At 34.8% G+C, this 27,256-nt stretch overlaps 1 protein-coding gene across 1 annotated transcript in view; it reads right to left on the bottom strand.

Annotated features, from left to right (window-relative positions):
• ZNF804A (zinc finger protein 804A) overlaps positions 1-27,256 on the bottom strand; it is a 244,311-nt gene that overhangs the window by 52,613 nt on the left and 164,442 nt on the right. The window lies entirely within an intron of this gene.

The raw sequence follows: 27,256 nt of genomic DNA, 5'->3' as shown, positions 1-27,256 counted from the left end.
AGAAAGAAAGAAAGAAAGAAAGAAAGAAAGAAAGAAAGAAAGAAAGAAAGAAAGAAAGAAAGAAAGAAAGAAAGAAAGAAAGAAAGAAAGAAAGAAAGAAAGAAAGAAAGAAAGAAAGGAAGGAAGGAAGGAAGGAAGGAAGAAAGAAAGAAAGAAAGAAAGAAAGAAAGAAAGAAAGAAAGAAAGAAAGAAACTCATTTAGCTGTTGATTCAACTGTCGATTTCTGGCAATGGCTTAGCTAATGTAAGACTTCTAAATTCTAAACAACCTCCAAAATGTGTCCTCCATGAAGAAGTCCATATTGGTGTGCAAATATTCAAGTTTGATGTTTTTGTTTGCTTGTTTGCTTCCCTAAATATCTCTATATTCATCTCAACTAGATTTCATTTGACTAATGTTTTCATCTTGAGTCACATCAATTTAGGTTGAACTTCTAAAAATTCCCCAGTCTTTGGAAAATGAGATTCTTTCCTGCAAGTTATTTACCTAAACTGAAAAGAATTAAACTGTACAAGCAGATTTCTTTCATCATGCTCACAGTAAATAAAGATGACTGTGCAATCAAACTCCTGAAAATATGAAAAACGCAGTGAGTTATCATTAGCTTTCATTTACGAAGCATAAAATAGAAAAATGTTTGTGGCTCTTAGGTTGTTGAAATCTAAATGTACTTACTATTTTATGCTTCCTTAAATGTTAACGTTGCCAGACATGAATAAACATTACATGTTGAAATGTTGTCCAAGTCTTTCACTGAAGCACTGATTTAAAGAAAAACCTAAACTTCATCCCCACCGCAGCATATAGTTTATGTCTGACTTACAGTCTGGCTCAGGCTCAACTTCACTAACATTCAAAATAACTGCATATTCAGGCCTCAGGCGCCACTGTAAGACACTCTCTTAGGCACTAGGATGTGGAGATGAAACAGCACAGTCTTCTTCATGTCAATGGCAATCCTCCTCTCACTAATATACAGGCTAGAAAGAACTCACAGTTTGAATGTTTAAATTGCTTCTACAAAATTTGAAAGTGTCTTACTACTGGTCATTTAATGAATGATGAATACTTTCTTTACTTTATTGTGCTATACACGTGTGTACACGTCACATGTTCACCATCATTTGTATGTGTAGCTAGTACCTGACCTTGCGGTAAGGCATAACGCATTTGCCATAATCTGTGAACACACAGCCCTCTCTTTCTCACTTTAAAGACAATGATTGATCCCTTGTTAGGTTTTATGAGTTTTATCAACTGTACAGCAAGAAGTAATAAATTGCAAAGTCATTCAGATTGTTTATATATGAGTGGTCAATTTCAATAATTACTTTACCATTCCTCAACAGGTTCGTGAAATAGTCCCTGTTATTCTTTTTGATTACTTCTGATGTTAAAAAAATGTTCATTTGTTTAAAAAGATGAAAATGAGTCATATAGATCTAAACTGCTTACTGAATTTTTACAAAATCTTCAAAATAATACTTTGTGGATTATCCAAATTAAAAGAAACAAAAATTAAGTACTACGATTTCATGGCTAAAGTGTGCGAAGCAGAGATAAAATTCCAATCAGTGTGAGCTGTATTATAATGGCAATAGTCTTTGGTTCAAAGCTGAATTAGCTTTCAAAACAGTATTTTTGAACAGCAATTTCTTTGCAAACTAGTTGACTCTGCCCATTAATTACAATTACAGCTAAGCTATTTCTTCTCTCTACATTTTTGGTTATTTCTTATTATGGTGTCAGGCTTTTTTTTTTTATTTGTCTGCCTAAGATTGATACTCCTCCAGAGAAGCAATAATTGTTTCCTACTTACTCTTTCCACAAAAGTGGGAAATTTTTGAGTAAAGCAAACTGAGGTTCTCAGGTAAATTGCATTTTTCAAAAATACTAGCCTTAGCCTAGATTTGAAAGGACAAAACGAAGTTAAAATATAGCGAACATTTATTCAGCGCTTGTTTAGGGTCAGTCGCTGATTAAGAGTTTGTATGTATTAACTCACTCAACCATGGTTAATGATGGAGATGTGTATTCCAGACATTGCCTCACTTTACAGGTGAGAGTACTAGACACAGGAGAGTTAAATATACCTAGCTCAACAATATATAACAAATAAATGGGCAGCTCATATTTGAACCCAAATAATCTGATCCCCAGCACTTCACTATGTTTGAACTTTTAAGCAGAAAACAAACAAAAAAATAAAGTAGAGAGAACACTATAAACCCCCCATGTAACCACCACTCAGTTTCACAATTATCAACTTAGGGTCAATCTTGTTTCGCTTTATCCTAACCTACCTCAGATCCTTGGCCCTGTCTCAGATAGTTTTCAAAGGAAATTCCTAAGTTCACACAATGTCACCTGTAAATCCTTCAGTATGTATCTCAAAACAGAAGAACTTTTTAAAACATCATCATGAAACCAATATCAGACCTAAACAAATAAAAACAACAAAGAAACAGACCACAGTCATTCCTTACTATCATCAAAAATCCAGTCAGTGCATTCAAACAGCTCCAGCTGCCTAATATTTAATAGTTTGTTCAAAAACAGGATTCAAACAAGGCCCAAATATATTACCATCATCTGATTTTTTTTATGCTCAGTCTTTTTAATGCTATAGGTCTTCCCTCTCTTTGTTTTATTTCTCATTATATGGTTTTCAGAATGTTTTGGATTATACCTCACATTTTGAAAAATGTTCAGAACTATAGAAAATTATATGCATATGACAACAAACTCTTAGAAGGCCTTCACTTAAATCAAATCATTGCTAATATTTTGGCATATGTTTGTTTTCTTTCCTTATCTCTCTATCTTCCTCTAAGATATTAAAAGAAACATGGCATAGTTGAAGTTAAGATTGCAAGTAACAGGACAGTAAGAAACATTTTTAGGTGAGAACTTTCAGCTTGATGTGAACTGACAGACTCAGTACCCCATGAACCCTCTCCTTCTCTACTGTGAATGGTGTTGAAAGAGGCACTGACTGATACTATAAAGCACAACATACACATATTCAACAGAGCCATCCCTCTGCAGAAGGTAAGAAATACATTTGAATAAGATGAAAGAGGAGCACACTGCCCACACAGCCTCAACCCACAAATTTCCCTGTCTGGCAAACGCGTTCTGTTCAACGACGTACACACTTTGAAATGCCCCACTGAGTGTGATGGCAAAAAGTGAAGAAGGGATGAGCTTCTTGTAGCTAGTCAGGGCCTCCAAATCCATCCCATTTTACATGAATCTAAAAACAGTAAAGGTTGAACCCTTACTTTCAGGAAAGCAGCGTATAATTCCAAGTTTATAAAGTCAAGAATCTACTAATATGCAACCTTAGCAACTGTGCAGTGCAGTACTTTCTGCAGAACAGCAAACTGAAACAGAAGTTAATGCCTTAGCCGCTGTCCCAGAGCCATTCCATCCACCCTATATTAAAAATGAACAGCACTGAAGTAGGGCTTGGAAGGGAGAAAACGTTCTTTTCCAAAATGATGCATTTTGTGGTGGCCTCAGCATAACATATGGTGTCAAAGGCTCTTCAGCTTCTCTTACAAGGCATCCGTGACTCAGTGCAGATAGTAACCTTCCCTGAGGACGGGAACTCCAGGAAGACAGGGGTCTGTACTGGCTTTGTTTACTGCTAAATCCTCCAACTTTTTAACAGAGCTCAGCACTAGCAGATGCTCCGAAAGTATATTAGCACCACCCTTTTTGTTTTGTACGCGTATAAAAAGCAAACATTATAGAAACTAGCAGCACTCGATACACAGTATTATTAATGCAGTTGTGCCCATGTTTGGGCTTGTGGTACTCAGTCATTTGGGGGACATCTTTAGAGCTTATACCAAATTATGTTACGTATAAACTGCTACATAGCAGTTGTAATCATATATTACATGCAGTATTTCTCCTAGAAATACTCTATTTAAAGTAGTTAAAATTGCAAATACATAAATAAGTTAGGTACTCTTAGTGTACAATTATTTTCAATGCTGAAAAAATTTTGTATGTAATTAACACTTAAAAACTCTTCTCTCTCTCTCTCTCTTCCATTGCTCCATCAAGAATAAAAGCATCCTTGAGATTTATACACAGGATAAATTTTATTATAGGCTCTCTAAAGAGAGAAAGCAAGAAAACTTTGTTAAAATTTGATTGTAATGAAAAGATTTGATTGTAATAAAATATCAAGGAAGAGATCATGAAACTGTTCTCTTCTTAGAGGATATCTAGACAGAAGACATTTCATCTGGAAATCCATAGTCTACACTTCCCATAAAATACTGCACATCTTCTGGTCTGTATTTCTTGTTCCAGTTACGACTTAAGTGACTGGTTCTGAGCTGGTGTCCAGCAGCTTCCTGTATACCACCTGCCTGCAGGCTGCCCCGGGCATCTTCCCCTTCCTGTCCAGGGGCTTCTCTGACTCATCACATGGGAGCTTGTGGATTCCCACTCAGCACTAACAGATCACAACCGGAGGGTGTTGTGGTCTTAATACCATGTAGGCCCACCCTTGACCACTGTGGAGGGTAAGAACTCAAGGATAAATTATTTCCTCTCCTATCTACCAGGCAGACACTTCTGAGACACATTTCTTAACATTCCACAGAGGGTCCCAGTGAGACGGAGCATCATTACTTGTAATAGTGACAAACAGTATATCCTCACATTAGCCTTTCTTTCTCATCTGTTCTACTTTCCTGAAACTTCATGTCTGCTTTTCCTGGGTTTGACTTTTAAGATGAACATGAATAAGATATCAGTTGTTGGTTTTTTTTTGTGTGTGTGTGTATTTTCTATGAATGTCTTTCTGACAAGACACATTTTCTAGAATAATTTAAGATGATACCATTTTCCAGCTCATAATTCTCTAACAGCCCTCCATCACTGTTAGAATAACTATCCTTACAGCAACCTCCAAGTCCTACTCTACCTGCCACATCTCTCTGTCTCATTTTGCTTTAGCCACCTTTATTTCCTTAATGTTTCTAAAACTTCAACTGTACACCCACTTTGACACTTGGACTTGTGATTTACTCTGCCTGGAATGTTCTTATACCAGATGTTTGCATGAAACACTTACTCACTTCTAGCAGATCTCTGCCAGAACACTCTTTCCTCAAAGATGTCTTCTTTTATCACTCTTCTGGAAGAAAAACACTTTATTCTGCATTCTTTCTCTCTTTTATCTTTCATTTTAATGTAAAGAAGAGAAAGTTTATTCAAGAAGAAAACAATGGTAGAACACCTTTGGGTAATGAATCCTGAAAGTTATATTAACAATAAGGGGGAGAGGGGGTACAAAAAAACTGATATTGGTCTTTATCTGGTTTAAATCCTTTCCCTATTAGGCGAGAGAGCAACCACTGTGGAGTGATAAAATGCTGTGCTATTGTCTCAAAATATATGTCATTCTCTTCTGAAAGGCTGAGTTCTATTATCTCAACGGCTAAAGAATGGATAACAAGACAATTCTGAGGAACACAGGCACAACTAAGGGTTGGGTCAGAAAGTCACAATTTTATCAAAAGTCACAGATTTATTAAACAGAATTATAGTTTAAAATGTGCCTTTAAATGTAAAGTTTTAAAAAGGGCTCCACATTATGCAAACTCATCTGCACCACCATCAAAGGTGAAGGCAGAGGCTGACTGCTACAGAAAAGGCTGTGTCTTGAACATCGTACTTCTGGGGACAACTCTGGTGAGCTAATGCAAGCACGACCCAACAGCCAGGACAACGTGCACCTTAATGTCCAGGTTTACAAGAACGGGAGCAAGTAAAACTGTGTCCCACAACCGACAACTTCTTTCAGAATTAGCTTCGGGGAAAGAGGATTCATTCGTAAGGCTTATCTATTTCTATACTGTGATTATTTAGCTGATAACAACCACTGGATAAACAGCATGGTTTCTAACTTTAGAACCTGCTCACATAAAAGAAATATGAAAACCAAGCCTCAGACAAAGTACAGTCTTGTCCATCTCACTTGGCCATTGTCCTCCTCATCAAAACCGTGCCTCTTTGGAGGCATCCATTTCATTCTTCTTCCGTGGATGCTCCAGGAAGCCCTAGCCCATGAGTAGCATTTTTTAGGCCCTCTGGTTAATTTACACCAATATTCAGTACAATGTCAGACAATACCAGAAGACTGAGTTAGACGTTTCCCTTCACGTTTTGAAAGATCTGAGGGACGGCATGTTTTAATAGCTGGCTGAAATTCAGTATCACTCGTCACTCTCCCTGTGCATAAAGCAAGGCTGTGGGGGGTCTCATTTTCAAGGCAGAAAAAGTATTATCAGATGTACTGAAGCTGAATGCAAGCTGAGGTGTATAGTATTCTGATTCAAATATATATATATATATTTATATATATAATCTCATTCATATATATAATATATATAATTTCAACACAGGACTTATAAAAATAGATTCTACAAAGAATCACAGTGCAGAATGTGAGTGGCAGTAATTTAGAGTACTTGCTCAACTTAGAAATTTCCGGAATTTGCAGACAATAACCATTTTCTTTGAGAGGTAGAAGAAAGACATGTAATGATCTGATGCGTACGCGTTACTGTCTCAGGTGTAAGAGTAATCTAGAGTAAGCCAGAGCAGCTCCTCTAGCAAATTTTCTCAATGACCTTCCCAGCTTGGCGTCTCCCAGAAACAAACACTGAGACAAAGAGCCGTAGATCAAGTGGTTCATTTGAGAGCTCCAGAAATGGGCAGAAGCTGATGAAGATTTCTGGTTCCAGTCCTGACATGTACAAGCTTGAAAGTCATCACTCTTGTCCTTACAACAAGAACGATCTATGAAGATGGAAGTCAACTATTTCTCCTGGAACTGCTTAGAGCAGAGGTCACAGGGCCAAACACCACTCACGTCAAAGTTTGGAGAGACAGACCCATTCAGACACGGAGCAACTAACATTTGCTTACTGGGATCAGAAGCTGCTGAGCCACGAGCTGGTAGGAACTCTTAAATGTTAACTCTGACGAATTTCCATGGGCCGATGCACACAGTGTGCAAGACAGAAACCTGATGTGAGACAGAAACTCTTGGTGGCTACAGTCATAGCCACCCCACAAACAGGCTTTCCTTTTATGAACTCCACCCGGTTTTCATAATGATAATTTGAGAAGGAATCCATTGTGTCTCTGGAAAGTCAATGGGAAAAATGACTGTTGTGAAATAAGCCAAGATCCTTTGCTACACACTCTCTCTGAGGACATGTATATGGAAGAGCACAAGTTAAAGGGCACTCGAACAACCTCAAGCCTCTTGCACTTCCAGCTACAGAAAACAAGGGACACAGCCCGACGCTTAGATTCATGGAAATATTCACACAGACGTATATGCTGCAGATTTCAAAAAGAGGAAAAGATGGATGCTTAATTAATTTTAGACAAGTTCTACTACTTCCTAAAGTTGTACAGTTCTTTCTTTTTTCTTTTTCTTTTTTTCATTTCCTGGCTATAAAATGTAACTGTCTTGCTGAGAACAAAATAAGGTAAAATAATAGGCCTCAAAACTTTCAGCCTTATGCATTCTTAGAAAATATTTTCTCAAAAAGCAAGCCTGCCACTGTATGTGTCACATTGGAGGGGTTCCCCAGATGCCTTGCAAAGATCATAATGCAACCACAGCTTCCGTAACAGGAGGGACAATATATGGAGACCTGCTGGCCCTCCCATTAGTGCCAGCAGGCTCTGCCTCTGCGGTTAATTTTGCTTTGTCTTGAACTACAAATGGGAGTGATATTCTGTGCATTTGATATGTTGTTAGCACAGCAGGGAAAGCCCATTTGAACAGAATCATACGTTTCAGGTATCCAAAAGAAAAGGGACGTTTTGCAGAGAGAAGCATTTTAACTTGAAAAACTTACAACTAAAATCTGGGTGGAGAAGACACAATGAAGAAGGGAAGGACATGCACATGTGCTGACTGCCTCCCGCGAGCAAGCACTCACGTCATCGCAGGCCTGACCGCGTCAAATCTCAGGCCAGTATTAGTAGCCCCACTTTACATATGATGAAAGCAAGACTCCAAGGGTAGGGATAATTGGTCTTCTACCATGTCATGACGAGTCTGACTTCTTGTTGAGCTACCCACGAACCTTCTTTCCATGCCTGACGTGATTCTCTAGTAGAAGGAACCAACAGTGGCTTAAAAGAATTAACATGACAAAAAATACGAGTATATATGTATGTGAACAAAGATGTTAAAAGAAATTAAAAAGTAAGATTACACATCTTAATTATTAATTAATATCAATAGATACACACTGACTATATATAAAATAGACAAAACCACAAGGATCTACTGTATAGCACAGGGACCTATATTCAATTTCTTGTAATGAGCTGTAATAGAAAAGAAACTGAAAAAATATATATACATGTATGTATATGTATAACCGAATTGCTTTGCTGTACACCTGAAACTAACATTGTAAATCAACTACACTTCCATAAAAAATAAGAATTTAAAAAAATAAGAAGAAAGTACATTTTGTTAAAATATAAGCTTAATTAAAATGTAAACATGTGATAATGCAAAACATTTAATACTACTTGAATTATTCAGTGAATATATATACTTAAAATATGAAAAGGCTAGTCTGAATTACAAAATGAGAAGGATATGATACTTCAGCGATTGCTGCTCTGAACAAGGTGAGTGATGGGGAAGGAAGTGGCCATGTAACCCTCACAAAAGCTTTAGCCAGGAGGAGTCATCACATCACTGGATAAAGTTTATAGTCTAGTTTTCTAATATAGGGAAAAACTATGAAAACAATGTTTCCAATGTATTCAATTTCTACAAAATAAAATATGAGTGCATTTTAAGAACAAATAGTGAATTGTCTAGTCAATATTAAAATTTTTCTACCATTGAGATAATGCCTCTGTTTTTTATTTAAAAAATCCCAGGTTGCTGTGTATGGCTGTAATTTGATAAAGGTGTCTATAGGGTTCATACTCCTGCTAGGACAAACCATTCAAATAAGGCATGTGCAGAATATCAAAATGTTGTAAATTATATTTAATGAGAATATGAACTTACATATTCTGGGATATTCTATCCTTTGATATGACTTTCTGGAAGAAAAACTCAATTAGCAAAATAGAAAAAGTTTCCGGAGATATCTATAGAATAAATAATCACAGTACTGCTAACAGTGAATATTTCTATAGTACTTTCTGCACGCCAGGCTCCCTCCAGAGTACGCCATACATTTCACATCATGTAATTCTCACAATTAATGTACTTGGTCTTATTATTGTCAGCTCACAGATGAGGGTACTGGGACACAGAGAACTTAAGAAGCCTGCCTGAGGTCATACAGGTAGTCAGAGGCAAATTGTGGATTTGAACATAGGCAGAATGTCCCCAATGTTGTGTTCTAATGACGGAAGCTGATGACAATGCATTACAATAACAAAAAACAATACAATTCATGATTGCCCCAAATGACTGTACTCTTGACTAAAAATGGGATGGTAATAACAGTAATAAAAAGGTATTTTTCTGTCTTAAACTCCTACCTGTTATTTGAGTAGCCCTGACTCCTGGCACATACCCCCTATAGAGAACCCCCTGTGTGCTCATACACACTCTTTTTCTCCGCTACCAAGTCGTGCCTCCAGAAATGTCTGCTGCCAGGGCTCCTCTGCCCACTGAGCCATGTGACCAGCTTTTTCCTGCTTTTCATCCCGGGGCCAGCTCCCTGGGGCCCTGGTGATCATACTAAAGCTAATAACTCCTGTCAGGAGCCGGGCCACTGCGGAGGCCTCCCTTGCTGCGGATGAGAGCAGAGTCAGATGTGTCAGGCGCCCCATAAACGTAGGAATGTCGTTCCATTTTGTAAAACACACTCAGTGAGCTTTCAGATACGGCCTTTTTTTAATGCAAAAATGACATGCAAATACAATGAAGTATTACAAGTAACTGGTAAATGAAAAGCACAGAATATAATCCTTTTCTTCAGATCATTTTTGGTTCTCTAACTTACAACATTTCAGAACATTACAACCTTCTGTAGAAAATTGCTATCAGTCTCTCTCTCTCTCTCTCTCTCTCTGTCTTTAGGAACAAATCACTACTAGGATTGTATCTTTTATTGTATCTATATGTGCCACAAATGATTTTAACTTTCTCTTTTTAAATATCAAGAAAAAACAGACTGAAAAATCCCCAAACTGAAAAAAATATATAATTGTATTCAATACAAAATGTGAAGTGAATACTATTTCTAAAAGAAAATAAACGGTCATATCTGATGCAACCATAACAAACATTAAAATAAGTCAAACTCAGGATAGAACGTATGTTATAATTTGGGTTCTAAATTAGCCAATGTTTTATCACAGAAGCCACATTATTCAGGACACAGAGGTGATCGCCCAGTTGTCTGCCTGACCTACTATTTACCAAGCAGCATGCTAGATTCTGGGTTTACAGAGGACGAGAGGGTTCCTGGAATAGAGAAACACAAGGGCTGGTGAGAGAGAGGGTCACATGAATAGCTGGTGTCAGCCTAGTAGCATTAAGTGCTACGGTAAAGGCGTCACAGGATCTTTCGGGCACTTCAGAGTCAAGGGAGGCTTCTGGAGAAGGTGACAACTGAACCGAGCTGGAGCAGTAAGTATCCAAAAAAGGAAATGCCTGAACAGGTTCCCAGCAAGAAGAGACACCACGTGCATAGCCACAGAGGCTTGAAAAAAATCTGATGGGGTCAGGGGACAAGAGTAGGGTGATATCATTAGGGTTTAAAGTACTAGTCAGAGTGTGTAAGAGACAAGTATGGAGAGGGAGGTAAAAGCCCGATCTCAAAGTGCCTGGCACACAAAAGAGCTGGCAATTGTTTGGGTTGCTTATTATAATTAAGAAGAGAGACTGGGAATAGGGAAGCTTGTTCAAACAGTTTTAGAACCACTCAAGCAAGAGATATTGAAAGCCTGTGTTACAAAACCTATAGATTAAAAAAAAAGTTCAATTTTAAGATCAAAAGTCGCATTGATTTTAATAACACAATTCTATCACATATTTATATTTAAATAATTTATAACGAGTTTATCAAATCTTACTTTGAGTTCTCTGTTCTAAAAGTTCCCTAGAATTAATGTCTGCAATCACTGATTTTAATCATACAGCCCCACTGTAATTCAACTCTACTTATTACTTTTGTCTCTAGAGCACTGAGTCTGTATCCTGCCTGTCGTGAGTTTTTCCCAGGGTCTGTAACTGGAGGAGCGCACGAGCAACTCCCCCAGCTTTGTGAACGTGGACAGATCTCAGCCCTGGATGGCTGCCCCTGCTTAGGAAGCTCCTTGTTTTCAGCAACAGGCGTCCCAGGGAGAACAGACTGCCCCACTGTCACTGATTGTCCATCCTTGGTCCTTGGTCTCTTCTCCCACGAGATATTTCACTGTTATTAAACAACTTCATTTTAAAGAACAACTACAGTGCTCTAAGCACCACGCTAGGCATTTCTGAATTAATCTTTACAAAAATCCTCCAGGATGCAGAGGCGGGGAGGGTATAGCTTAAGTGGTAGAGCGCATGCTCAGCATGCACAAGATCCTGGGTTCAATCCCAGTACTGCCTCTAAAAAGTAAATAAAAACTGAATTACCTCCCCCCAACAACAAAAAATCCTCCAGGATAGGTATTCTTAATAATCCTAATTTATCGATTAGGTAAAGGCAGCCCAGAGATTAAGCAGCTCTTCTAGATTTCAAAGGAATTAGGTGGCAGCACTAAGATTTAAATTCACACCTGTTTACCTCAGCTTTGAAGTCTTGACCATTCATTTATATTCCTGAAGTTATGTAATTCAATTTAACACCAAAAAAAAAAAAAAAAAAAAGGTTGAGTCCCTTCTACGTGTTGAGAACAAAAAAAGGTGTGGAATGTAAACATGAAAAACAAATTGTTCCTTCCTCAGCAAACAGAGCGGGGTAGAAGACCCGGGGGCTGGGTATAATGCCATGCGATGACTATCAGACCACGAGTGAGAGAGAAATCAGTTAGGAAAGATGAAAAGGAGGTGGCATCAAGTGGAACTTTAAGAAATGAAGACTCCAACCCAGGAGGAGAGTATTTGTCAGAAGGAACAGAAGAAAGGAAGGAAGGAAGGTGTGGAGTTCACGGAGTGTTCTGGGAACAGCACATTGTTTGGAGCTGCCAGGGAGTTTGTGAAGCAGAACTCAGAAGATAAAACTGGGGAGAGGCCCTGGTCTGAGGCTGGGAAGGCTTGTATGTCATGATAATATATTGGATCTTTGTTCTATAGACAATGGGGAGCTGTGAGTTTTAAACTGGAAAAAGAAATTGATTAGACTCAGCTGGGCAACTGTTGTAATTCCCTCAACACATCTGTCTTCAAGGTAATTTTTAAAATGAAAATGTATCCTTAAGATAATTCAATTTATATGGCAAAGTTGTTTTTTTGATGATGGTTTCAGGTTTAATTCATTTCTATGGTCCATGGACAGAAAATGTGTCATAATTATAGTTCCAAGGGAGGGGAAGTAACAGAGAGGAGTTAACTACTTCCTCATCTTTGGGTTCAGTTACATCTAACTTTTTTGCAAGCCGAATCAATGGATAGCTCATCTGCTCAAGTTTTATTTTCCTTTTATATCAATGCATCCTTTTTTTTAAAAAGTACACCATGTGTCTTCCTCAACAGAGCATGATTTTACAGTTTTATGTTTTTAAATTAGAAGGGAAAAATACTGAAAGCAATTTTTGGCAAGTAAATCAATAAGCGATGTTACTATCATATGACCCAATCTCTTTATTTTACAAAGGAAGACACTGAATCTAGCCATGTAAAAGCATTTTTCAAAGATCATTATGTCACTTTAGTTACACAGTTCCAAAGGGTTTTCAGTTATTCATTCACTCAACAAATATTTGCTAAATGCCTATACTATGAGGCATTCTTCTTCTCAGCAGCATCTCTGAATATTTTCCAACAACTTTATGTGATAAATTTTCCTTTTAATGCGAGTCACTAAGAACCAATAAACTTTGCCTCTTGTCAACTTGCAAGAAAAGTAAACAAGAACATAATAATTTTGGCAAGGCAATAGACTAGATAACATAGTAGTTTTAAAGAGAAATAGAAACAGAAAGTATAAAATGTCTGAAAATTTTCTGATAAGGTATCTGGTTTTATTTTAGAAATTCTGATAGCTTATTTGCTATGTTTCTATCTTAGAAAAATAGGACATTTAACCAGAACGTCTCAGGTGAGTTAAGAGAGCTATGATTGTGTTACCAAAGACTCACATGTTCTGACTTGTATAATGGAAGGGCCAGAACTTCCCCCAATTTGACTGTGGGGACTGAATTGCAAGGCATAGGCAACATTTTCTCTTTGCCAGCTCTTGCTTGCGAAGTAGCAACTAGAGCTGGAGGCCCCAGACCACAATTAGAGGCCTGGAAGCAGTGCAGGAATTAACGAATATTACTTCATGTTACATTTGTTGTAAAGAAAAGAGCAATGAAATCTTTTTGTCCAGTCTGTTCCTTGATTTTGCATTTTCCTCTCATTAAAATGGTGAAAAATGGTGAAGAAGTTACACATGGTCCTTGTCTTCATGGTGCCTACAATCTGGTGGGGCTGGATGAACAACACAGAAAAAAAGCACAAAATTACAAAGATATAAAAAATAATTACCAATCATGTTATGCTTTCTAAAGGAAGCAAAAGAGCTTGTGAGGGAGAAAAATATTATACCAGATGGAGATGAGAAAACAGCAAAGTTTAAAGCAGAATTTACTGAATAGAAAATAGATAAATAATAGACAAAAATCAAAATAGAAGCTGAAAAGTCAACAAACTTGGCAAACTTTTAGCTAGATTTACTAGGAAAATGTAGAGAAGAATCAAACTACTAAAATCAGGAATGAAAAAGAAGACATCACTACTGAGTTTACAGAAATATTAAAGTTTACAAAGGAATACAATAAACAAGATGTCAGCATATTGGGTAACTTTGCTGAAATAAACAAATCTTGTGAAGATACAAACTGTTGCAACTCATTCAAGAAACAGAAAATTTGGCTATATGTGAAACATATAAAGAGATTAATTAGTAATTTCTAAACTATGAACACAGAAAAGCCCAGACTCAGATGGTTCCACTGTGAATTCTACCAAGCACTGAAAGAATTAACACCCCTCCTTCACAAACTCTTCCAGAAAATAGAAGAGAAGGGAAAACTTCCCAACTTATTTCATGAGGCCAGTATTAATTTGATCTCATACCAAAGATACTAAAGAAAAGCATAGACCAATACTCTTAGGAATATAGATGCAAAATTCCTCAACAACCTGTAAGTAAACAGAATCAAGTAACATATACAATGTATTAGACACCATGACCAAGTAACATAACATATCTCTGGAATGCAAGATTGGCTTAACGTCACAAAGGCAATCAATGGAATACATCATATTAATAGAATAAATGTGCATTTTTGGTATATTTTCTTTAGAAAAATGTCTATTTAGATCTTATGCCCATTTTAACTGGATTTTTTTTTTTAAAAAGCACAAGATCATCTCACTAAATGCAGAACTAGCATTTGACAAAATTCCATACTTCTTCATCATTAGTACACTCCCCAAACTAAGAACAGAGGGAGACGTCCTCAACTTGACAAAAATATGTACACATATCCCACAGCCATATTTTACTGATTGGAGAAATGCTAAATCCCTTCCCCCAAGACAACGAAACAACAAGGATTCTTGATCTTGCCTCTTCTATCCAACATTGTGCGGGAAGTTCTAGCCAAGGTAATTAGACAATAACAAGAAATAAAATGCATGCAGATTGGAAAAGAAGAAGTAAAACCATCCATATTTTCAGATACCATGATCTCTTATAAATAAAATCTAAAGAACTCTACTTTAAAAAAAAATTAGAATTAATGTACAAGTCAGCAAGTTAATAAGATATAAGATCTAAATACAAAAATCAATTGTTTTTCCAAACACTACCCAGAAATGCTCCAAAAATGAAATTAAAACAATTCCATCTATAATAGCATTGAATAGACTAGAATATTTTGGAATAAATTTAACAAAAGGAGTAGAAGACTCTTAAATTAACAATTATAAACATTATTGAAATAAAGAAGATTGTGTATTGTCATACACAATAATTAACTGAAAATGGATCATAGACAGTAATGTAAGAGCTAAAACTCTAAAGTCTTAGAAGAAAACATAAAAATAAATTTCTGTGAGTGTGGTTAAAGCCTTCTTAGGTAGAACATAAGATACTCTAAATTATCAGCCACTTAGATAATGAAAATCAAACCAGAATGAGATACCACTTCACACTCAGTCTGATGGTTATAATTTTAAAAACCAACAACCAAAGAAACAAACTAACAACACAACATTTATTGGAAAGGATGTGGAGAAACTGGAGACCATTTATTGCTGATGTGACTGTAAAATGGTGCACCAACTTGGGGAAAAAATTTGGTTGTTCCTTAAATTGTTAAACATAGAGTTATCATATGACCCAGCAGTTTCACCAAACGGAAATGAAAAAAAAAAGTACATATAAAAATGCAGATATTCAAAACACCATTATTCATAATAGCCCAAAGTGGAAATAATTCAAGTGTCTATCAACTAAAAGACAAAGAAACAAAATGTGGTATATCCAAACAATGGAATATCATTCAGCAGTGACAACGGATTAAGTTCCAAGACATACCACAACATGGGTAAGCCTTGAAAACATTGTGCTATGCACAATAAGCCAGTCACACACACACACACAACCCATATTGTACAATTCCATTTATATGAAAAAATCTAAAAGAGGCAAATCTATAGAGAAAAGAAAGTGAGTTGTGATTGCCTAGGGCTGGGTAACTGGTGGAAGGGAATAACTGCTAATATGTTTTCTTTTTTTTGGATATGAATCAAAAGTTCTAAAGTTAGAGTGTGATGATGGCTGTATAATGCTGTGAATATAATAAGAACCATTCAATATAAACCATAAATGCATGGAGTGGACTGTACACAAAGTATAACTCAGTGGAGTTATTAAAATGATGTCTAACTTTAAACTTATCACTATGGTTCTACTGATAGAAAATCTATTGTATCAAATGAAAATAAAGGTGCAGCCAAATAAGTCTTGGATTGGTAGGAAACTAATTTCATTCAGAGGTAATTTATAAGTTAATGTAAATAAAATAGGATTATGTAAATAGAATTTCTTATGAGAAAATTTTATATAGGAGAATTAAGATCAAAACCTCTATTTCTGTAAATAAGATTATCAAATCATTGGGGCTAATGCTCCCACTGGAAGTGAATAAAAAAGCTGGATGAAATATCAAAACCTTCAAAAGCATTGCAGAGGCGATAAGACAGTAAGACATCTCCAGAAAAGTAAGTAGAGTAGTAGACGAGCCCAGAGAGGAGATAAATGCAAAGCGCTACTTTTGCCCTGAATGCTTTTTTGGATATTTCAGGAACTTGGGTTCAGTTCCTGACCCCTTACGAACATGTGCAGGTAGAAGCCACAGCTCTGAGCCTGGCCAGTCGGAAGTCTCACAGGATACCCTCCATCCACAAAGACTGGATTAAAAAAAACAGTATCATCAGGGTCAGAGTAAACCAGAGGTATTCTCGGCCTTGACAGCAATAAGAAAAAATTCCTTAGCATAAAGCAGAATGGGGGTTTTAAATGTTCATTAGAAATTTTAATGACAAACCTGCCTTCAGAGATCCTAGATTACCAGTGCTCCTAAGCTCCTCACAAAAGCAAACACAAGTCTTTGGAGATAGCTCCTTCGTGTCAGGCTTCAAATAAATTTTACAGGTGATTTTGAAAGGACATGGAGCTCCTCACATGAAAACAATTAAGAAAGTGGGAAAGACTAAACTGAACCCTCTTTTGCCGGACAACGGACTAGAATTGAATATATCTATCTGTATGAACTCAAAAGAGAGATAGAGATTAGAAACAAAGAGAAAGAAAGAGATAGAGAAACGGAGTGAGAGCAGCGCATTATCCAGCTCTGTTCACTGAGCGGGCTTAGCAGCACTCACATTCCAGGAGAAAACAACATATCTCGCTCCCAGATGCTTGTGCCTTTACTAAGCACCAGGGCATCTCGGCTAAATGAATGTTTCTAGGGCTAAGACAGAAAAGGAAAGGTAAGCCTGGAATATCCTGTTCTGTCAGCACTAGAGGAACTGTTTGAAGAATTGTGGGACATATCAGAAATAAAACAGAAGCCAGCTTGGAGAGTCACCCACTGGCCAAATATTGCATACAATTAGCAATTAATAAATACGGAAATTAAATATAAAGCATTGGAGTAAAATAGGAATCCATGAATATATATTAATATAAATTGTTAAATGAGCAAAAAAAAAAAAGGTGGAGAAGGAAAAAAAAGGCTTTTTAAATAGTATGCTGCAAACTATTAAAAGAAATAATTCTAGAATCAGGAAAATGATTATTTCACAAGAACCACAGTGAAAACTGATTTAGGCAAGAATCATTAGTAGATACAAAAAATAAGAGGGTGAAAGGTTAATGAAAAACAGGACTTTATGCAGTTTCAAAATATTTCCCCACAAAATATTATTCCTTACAGAAGGGACCATACACGGGTTATAGTTCAGAGGCCTGGCAGACATTCCTTCCCCTGTGTGATCAGAGTTAGGATAGGCAGCGATGGACAAACTGGTCTCATGTGCAGCAAGATACGATGCAACGAGACGGACATTCCATCACTTCCATGACACTCTTGTGAAAGATCAGGAACATATCAAACTAAGGAATTTCTACTCAAAAGAGAATGGTTTAAAATGAACAGATCATAAACTAGAAATTTTTCTGCAGCATCCTCACCTCTCTGTGTCTTCACAAAACTGAAGAGAGTTAGGACCTCACTCTGCATCAGGCTTTGTTCTAGGGGAATGCTGACAGTGGTTTGATTTTCTATCCAGACTATTAAAATGTTCTCCAAATCGGCAATAAGGCTGTTTCTCTTTTTTATTATTTGTATGTTCGCTGAAATAGCACTTTTAATTTCCTTCAAGAACTTTTCCTTTCCATTCACAACTTGGCTAAATGTTTGGTGCAAGAGACCTGGCTTTTGGCCTGTTTCAGCTCTGACAGGCCTTCCTCAGTAAGCATGAATAAACCATTTCTAGCTTTTGATTTAAAGTGAGAGACTCGCAATTCTTCTTTTTATTTGAACACTTAGAGGCCATTGTAGGGTTATTAACTGGCTTAATTTCAATATTGTTGTGTCTCAGGCAACGGGGAGGCCTGAGGAGAGGGAAAAAGATGGGCAGCTGCTCAGTGGAACAGTCAGAACACACACATTTATCAATTAATTTGGCTATCTTCTATGGGCTTGGTTTGTAGAGCCCTAAAATGAAGTAACTAGAGTAACATTAAAGATCACTAATCACAGATCACCATAACAAAACAAGGAAAAAGTTAGAAATATTGCAAGAACTGCCAAACCATGATACGAGACAGGAAGTGAGCAAATGCTGTTGAAAAAATGGTCCCGATAGACTCGCTCAGTGCAGGATTGCTACAACCCTTCAGTTTTTTTTAAAAAAAAATGCAATATCTGCAAAGTGCAATAAAACAAAATGTGACAAAATAAGGTATGTATGTACAACACATGTACATTTAAGAACATTCTCTAAACAAATTAGATGTCTTTTTGGAATGAGGATCAAGGATAAAACAACACAAAACAGGACAGTATGAACAGAACAGTGAGGTCTTGCATAAATGAATGATAACAATGTGCTATGAACTAGGAGTATGATTAACTCATTTATTGACATCTAAGTCTCAAAATAAAAAAGGAAAATAACTAAATCCAATATGTAGGCCAGAGCCGTTTAAAAGATTAAACTACCTACATTTTTTTGTCTGCATTAACTGACTTTATTGCAATTTGCTGTCATATTAAAAAGAAAAATACTTGTTTTACTGACAAATAGGCATTAAAAATAAGCATTTAAGCAACATGGTATAATAACTTCTGGAAAGAACTTGACATTTCTCTAAACTAAGTTCTAATTATAGTTTTCCTACTGATCTTTTGTACCATGAAGACTTAAAATAGGCTTGAATCCTAAAGGAGCCGTGTAAGTCTGCTTTTTTTCAAGCACACAGCAAAGTCCTGCTGTGTCAATAATTGCCAAAACAGGAGATCTTTGGACATCCAGGATCCCCCACTGGCCAAAGTACCAGGTTGTGACAGACTCTCAATGACTTCTTATAAACCGGGGGAATGGATGCATGATTATGATGTGGATAACAGAGAAGGACAAATTGCATAATTAATTGGCAAAGCCCAGTACACTTTGATGAATTTACAGGTCATTGAAATGAGAGTCTGCATAAAAGCCCTAAAAGTATAATGAATTCTTGATTAACTCTGTACCCCCCGAACTGCTAATTTTTCTATATATGACAAGAATGAAAAACTGAGGTTTCTCTCTAGTCAAGTGTAGCCGTCAGTGTTAAAAGTTTAGACGGAATTTTTGACTTCTACGATGAGAAATTCAGAATTTGACTTATGTTCATGGTATTATTCTAGAATCTGAAACTGGAATATTTTCAGTGGGAAGTATAACGGTCTCCAAAATTTTCTCTCCATTCCCCTCAGTGTCTTTTTGCTGGTGTGGTAGTGGTTTCATGTTTAGTGCAGCCAACTTCACATATGAGGATATTTCTTTTCTTCAGAAAAGAGACACTATTTGAACAAGCGTGTTTCAATCTAAATAGTATGCACTCGAATCACCTGTCAAAGTGCAGATTCTGATTCGGTAGGTCTTGGCTGGGCCCGAGATTCTGAATTTTTTAGAAGTTCTCAAGTAACATTAATGCTACTTTAATGCAATATGAGTGGAAATTTAAATCTCTCCAAAATCTAATGTTTCAAATATTTTCATGTTTTTCCAAAGGGCTTAAAAATAATATAAAATACCCATATCTTCCTTAGTTGAACCCTCTGATAGCATAACCAATCATCAGCTCCCTCCAGAGAAAGAATTAAATCAAATAATCAAATAGATGTTTATCCTAAATTTTAAGTCTAGCACAGAAAAATATTTTAAAATTAATATTAATTCCCAAAATCCAAACAAGAGGGGTTATTAGCATTAACACTAACCATTAAGTTGAGTACCAGTTTACCTGTCAATAATATGCAAATACAAATAGCCAGGGATATAAATAGAGGGTGCTATTCCTTTAAAGGAAAATCTGGCTTTTTCCCTCTCGACTTTTAAAACCAAACACGCTCTCTAATCCTTTTTCATTCTGAAAGCAGCTTTCAAGATTGTATGAAATATACCAGTTTTTTTCTGTCAATATATTCTGAAGATTATAAAACATCTTTGTAGCATAGTTTTATTCTAGCAGAATAACTGCATATTTGATTCTTTACACCCTAACTTACTCCTACAAATTGAGGCTACAGTTAAAGATAATTTATATTTTATTGTGTCATGTAAGTTTTTCAAGAGTATCTGGTAAAAAATTATAGCTATTTGTCCACCCAAGCTGGATTCCATCATCTAGTAAAATGCTTTATCCTGATGGAAATCTTTTTAGTGCCTCAGAGAACCAATTCAGTTCTTTAGGAGAAGATGGAAGGTGACTGTCCCTGAAATATTGATATTAAAGTTCTGGTGATCAGATACTGCAAGGTGGTCTCAATTGTGTGCTAACAGTTTTCTTTTTAAATACAGTTCACCACCCACGAGTTGGATGGGTCAGAGTTATTTGACCACTTACTAAAACCTAAGCCCTATCTAAGCATTCCACAGCATCACTGATGTATATAAATTCCTTACTTTAACAACCTCACAAGGAAAGAGATCAGTCTCAAATGACAAAATATTCAAGTAAACATCAATGTAATATCTTTTCTCTTTAATTGTAGTGACAGTTTTAAAGCATGGAACTAACACTAGGTCAAATAAATCCTCAGGCTTAATTCCTGAAAAAAAATCTCTCTCCCTGTTATTAAATCTTGGACTTATGAGGTAAACAAACAGATCACATATTTCCCCAGGTACACAAATGGTTTATAATATTTTCAAACCTGTTTCAGGATAGGCTTCTTACAATAAAAAAATAGGTAGATTGCAAAACTTAGCTATTAAATAGACACAAAATCATTAACTGTCACATCTATCAGTAAGTGGAATCTGAAAATGAATATATATTTGTTCTATACTATACATAATTATACTTTGAATAATTAATATTTACAAAATATAAAGTTTTTGTCAAGTGGATTAATAAAGAAGTTTCTTTTCTTATTTTATGTTTTAAAATGAGAAAAATCCCAATCAGTTGGCTGCCAGAGATTAAAAGACAATCTCTGAATTGCATAATAAAACTAATAATTTCAGTAAAATAATTTATGTCCCCTAAAATTTGTTTATTTGTCTATGTCAGATATTATTTCTAGATTTTTCTTTTACTGATAATTTGAATAGTAGCTAACTGAAATTCTTTTGGAAGCAAAACAAAACTTAGTGTTATATTTGAAGGGAGAATAGATATTTCGTGAGGCATTGTCCCCACTATTTCATGAAATGCCCTCTGATAAACAGAATATTTCCTTGAAAAATCCAATATGATAGTTCCTATACTTTTATCTTTAAAATGACAGTGAGAAGGTCAGTAGGAAATACAAAAGATCATTTAAAGTCTCTATGTCTACTAATGTGAGAGTTTAATGATACTTAAATCCTCTAAAAATGCTTTATTTTAAAATATTTTTCACATTATTGAAAATATTATATAAAGTATTTTAATTTTTTTGTAGCTCCCTAATTATATCACAAGTCGTGGGCACGTATAGTCTAAAGCTAAATAAAATATTATGTTACATATGTGAAATTTATATAGGTTCCCTATTTATTACATGTAGAATTAGAGTATATATAATATGTATAATTTTCTACATAATTTATTTAGAACTAATGAGCTCAAGTATTATTCCTATTATTTTTTCATTCAAGTATCTCTTTATGAAAACATTACTGTTACTAAATCATGTTTTATAGGCAGTATATTGTGATAGTTAAGTGCATAATTGTACAATTGATAAAATCTAAGGAAAGCAAATTCATTTGAATCTAATATTTGCATTGATTCTACCTTAAGAAACACAGTTTTAATGACTTAAGATTATATTTTCTTCTTTATAGGACCACTATTTGGTTATTTTCACAATAATAATAATATATGCTTTTTTGTTGGTAATAAACATTTAGGTTCAAATTATAAGCAATGAGAACAAGATGTTACTATAGTCCCAGAACAGAATATAAATATACTAAGTCCTAGACATACAAAAGTAGAGCTGACAGAAGCTAATATAAACTCAACTGCACCCTTAATCATGGTTTACATGAATGTATATTATTCTTGGTAAACTATTAAATGAAATAGTTAGCAGGAGGATGTGGTAACAATGCTGGATTATCTGAATACCAAATTATTTTATTGTGATTATGAACTCTGAAGGGAAGAAACAAAAATGGTATAAGATATTGGGAATAACAGGCAGATGTAGATTTTGATGCATTAGAAATCTAGTTAATTAAATGTAAAGAAAAAAACTGGAACATGTTTATGTACTGAAGAAAATCAAATCATTGCCATAGATATATTTGTTGATCGGTATTATTTTGAATTTCACTTTCTTTTGGGAAATGCAATTTTCACACAATGTCAAGGAGACAAAATGAGAAATTGGAACATTGATATATTCACTTATGCATGAGATGATTTGCATAAAGTGTGCACGTGTGTGTATGTATACAACATGTACACACACACATATTATCATACATTGTTACCAGTGAATAGATACATTTATTTTGGTGTTTTCATGCAGTGGCCCACCACTCAACCATAAAAAGGAACAAACTACTGACTCATTCAATAGTCTGGATGAATTTCACATATATTGTACTGAGTGAAAGACAGTGAACACAGATTAGTAAATATTTTCTGATTAAAGTACATGAACATCTACAGCATGCAAACTAATTCAATTATTGGTCACCTAGACTGAATGTTCAGGGGTGAGTGGGAAGACTGACTACAAAAAGTATGAGTAAACTTTCTGGAGAAAGATTAATATTCTATATTAAAATTGGGGTGACATTTACACAGGTGTATGTATTTGTTAACAGTCATGAATAATTAAAATATATTAGTATTATGGTATATAGATTGTACCTCCATTTTTAATTTAAAAAGGCAATATTAGATGTGTGTGTGGGAGAGTGCTTTCTGTATAAAAATATAACTAGACTTTTCACATGTACCATTATATAATAATATCTATTCCCATGAAGAGACATTATAGTCTTATATACCTCATTTATAATAAACTAGATCATTTAATTTTCTATATTTTAATAAAACTAATCCTTCACTCTTTGTCAAACATATTGACCATGTTCAGGACATGATTAGGATTTGCTATAGAAATTGGCTTAATCTTTAAAAACTTAAAGATATTTGACAGCTAGTACATTTTTTAGGTGAATTGACTGAATTCTTGTCAGCAGGACAAAATTATATGAACAACAAGATTTCATGTATTCTTGTTGAGATTAAGTAAAAAGTATATAAGGTTAAAATAGTCTTCTGAAAGTTTGACAGTGGGGACTTAACTGTTTCCTATATAGTGCCATTTATCATTTTTCAACAGATTTATTTTAATGTAGCTGCTAAGTAGAAACATGGATTGGCTGTGAAAGAGTACAAGAATAAACAATCACAGCAGGCTTTGATACAATGCTTCTTACAGGTTTTTCTGAACTTCTTCAAATAATAAGATAAATTTCAAATAAATAATCAACTGGGACTACAACTGCCTATTAAAAGGGTTTCAAGGACCTATTAAAAATAAAAATAAAACTCATTTTGGATAAAGTCAATGAAAAGCAATCTCACAATTATCCCTTTTTGCTTGTTTGTTTGCAGTTTTAAGAATTAGAAAAGAAGGAAGTGCAACAATTGCATGGAAATGCAACAATTTTGATAATTTTTAAGGACTCCACAAATATAAAGAAATTTTGGTTCACTAATTTCCACCTAATCTAAGGAGAAAATGCATTCCTTCAGAAGGAAAGAAATTTCATATTCACAAATTAGAATAGTAGGAATATCTTAAAGTCTATCTCTAGAAAGTCTGTTTCTCGTGACACAAGAGGACACATTAAATATGCTCATTTAATTCCCTATTGCTTAACAATGTTTATCTTCTAAATTATAAAAATTTTCAGGGTGAAACTGTTGAATGTGTTCAAATAATTGTATGGTTTTGAAATGTATTAAATTGGTAGCATTCTGTTATTAAATAAACAAGGCAAGGATACACACATACATATATACATACATACATGCACATATATATAATACATATCTTATCTATTAATTTATTTTGAAAATACAAATCTGACTGTATTAACTGCCCAGTTCTGAACTCTTACTGTTCCTAACAGAACAATAGCCTTTGAATATAACATTCCCTGGGTCTAAAATGCCATTGAACCTCTTCTTTACCTGACTTAGCTTGATAAGAATCCTTTGCTCAAAAAAGCCTTTTTGTAACAACTTTGACCACTTTGAGATACAATAATATGGTCTTTTCTCTTAGAGCCCTGGTATCAAATATGTTTGAGAAATATGCTATTTTTAAAATTTGAGTAAGTCTGTCTCTTTCAATGAACTATAAGGTACAATAAAGCAGAAAGCAGAAAGTGTGACATTTTTGTTGTTATTGCTCACCAATGGATCCCCTGTGCCTAGCAAGAAAAGAATGAGAACAATCATAGTCACATTCTAATCTATAAACTGTTCTCTTTTACTGTTATAGGCACATCAAACTGCTATTCAGGTATTTCTACCAATAATACTTATATATCACCATGTTTTTCTCACATATAATGATTAATAAGCTTTATCAGGGTATATTTTTAAATTCACCTTGACTGCCTCACTTCATATCTAAAGATAAGCCCTTCAACTATTTAAAAAGTTGAAATTGCAAAATAAACGGGATGTGCATTATCTCTTATCACTGATGTAGTCAAACATAACATGAATTTGTCCTCATTTGGTGAGATTTTTATTTAAAATTCACTTGCACTGTGGCATTGAATGTAACCAGATATATTTCATCTCTGCTTGTTTTTTGAATTATAGGCTGCTACATGTTTGAATAGAAGACAGCCACATAGTGGGCATCCTGTTTTCACACTGGGAGAACTCTCCAAGCATGTCTGTCGAACTATCAAGAGTTTATTAGAAATAAAATCTTAAAATAGGGGAAAAGAAACTGTTTACATTCAAATTAAGCTTATCTTATATTTTATAAGTAAACATACCTGTAAGGAAATAAAATGTGTTATTCTCTTTAACATTTTCATATAATACTTGAAAGGCAAGTTATATGACTTTTTCTTACCAGCAGGATGCATTGGAGACCATATATTTCAGAAATGTACTCATCTATCTAATTTAATACTCTTTTGCATTGTTTTTTAATTTCTTTTTTTATTATAGAGAATGATGTTAAAAATATAAGAAAAATGTTTCTCTGTTACTAATTATTTATAAGGTAAGATAGGAAAGAGTAAATTTCACTGGAAAAGAAAACATATATTAAAGGTAATGGATTTATAACTTATAAAGCTAGAATGACAATTTTAATAGACAAAAGTAGTAAAAAACAACTGTCATTACAATAATTAGTTAAGGATACAAAGATAAAAAGATGTAAAGTGTGACATTAAAAACACAAAACATGGAGGGTAGAAAAATGTTGAGCTTCAAAATGGGATCAAAATTAAGTTTTTATCAACTTAAAATAGACTGCTATAGATCTAAGTTGTTATATAAGTAAGCTCCATGGTAACCACAAAGCAAAATCCTACAGTAAATACACAAAAGATGAAGAGGAAGGAATATAAGCATACCACAAAAGAAAGTCATTATATCACAAGGAAGAGAGCAAGAGAAGAGAGAGGAACAGAGAGGAACTCCAAAAACAGCCATAAAATAATTAACAAAATAATCAGTACATACTTACCAATAATTACTTTAAAAGTAAATGTACTAAACTTGCCAATCAAAAAGCACAGAATGGCTGAATAAAACACACACACACACACTTACACACACATTTATTTGCTGCCTACAAGGGATTCATTTTAGATGTAAGGACACATGCAAACTGAACATAAAGAGATGAAAAAAGATACTCCACATAAATGGAAATCAAAAGAAAGATACAGTAGCTATACTTACATCAGACTAAAAAGACTTTAAAGCAAAGACTGTAATAAGAGACAAAGATGCATGTTACATAATGATAAAGGGGTCAGTCCAACAAGAGGATACATTTGTAAATATTAATTCATCCAACACATCATAAATATAAAAAGCAAATATCAAAAGACTTAAAGGGAGAAATACACAGCAACACAATAAGAGTAGGGGCTCTTAATACTCCACTTACATCAATGGATACATCATCCAGATAGAAAATCAGTAAGGAAATATAGGTCTTAAATGTCATGTTAGACCAGATGGACTTAGAAACATGCAGAACTTTCCATCAAAAAGCAACAGAATACATTCTTTTCAAATACACATAAAACATTTTCCAGGATGGATCACATGGTAGGCCATAAAACAAGTCTTAATAAATTTAAGAAGACTGAAATCATATCAAGCATCTTTTTCAGCCTGTGATATGAAATAATTAATTGATTCTAATAATTATTAATTATATAACTAATAATAACTAACTATTATTACATGAAGAAAACTAGAAACTTCAATACGTGGAGATTAAACAGCATGCTACTAAACTAGTGGGTCAAAAAGAAATAAAAAGAGAATTCAAAAAATATCTTGAGACAAATGAAAATGGAAATATAACATATATAAATTTGTGGGATACAGCAAAAGCAGTTCTAAGAGGGAAGTTCATAGTGACAAATGTCTACCTAAAAAAACAAGTGAAGTCTTAAATAAATAACTTAACTTTACGCTTTAAGGAACTTTACACCAAATAGAACAAATGAAGCCCAAAGTCAGTAGAAGGAAGAAAATAAAGATTAGGACAGAAATAACAAAATAGAGACTAGAAAGACAATAG

The sequence above is a fragment of the Camelus bactrianus genome, chromosome 5 (assembly GCF_048773025.1).
Source record: "Camelus bactrianus isolate YW-2024 breed Bactrian camel chromosome 5, ASM4877302v1, whole genome shotgun sequence".
NCBI lineage: Eukaryota > Metazoa > Chordata > Mammalia > Artiodactyla > Camelidae > Camelus > Camelus bactrianus.
Note: the sequence above shows the minus strand (reverse complement) of the source record. Positions and strands in the feature narration are given on the sequence as shown.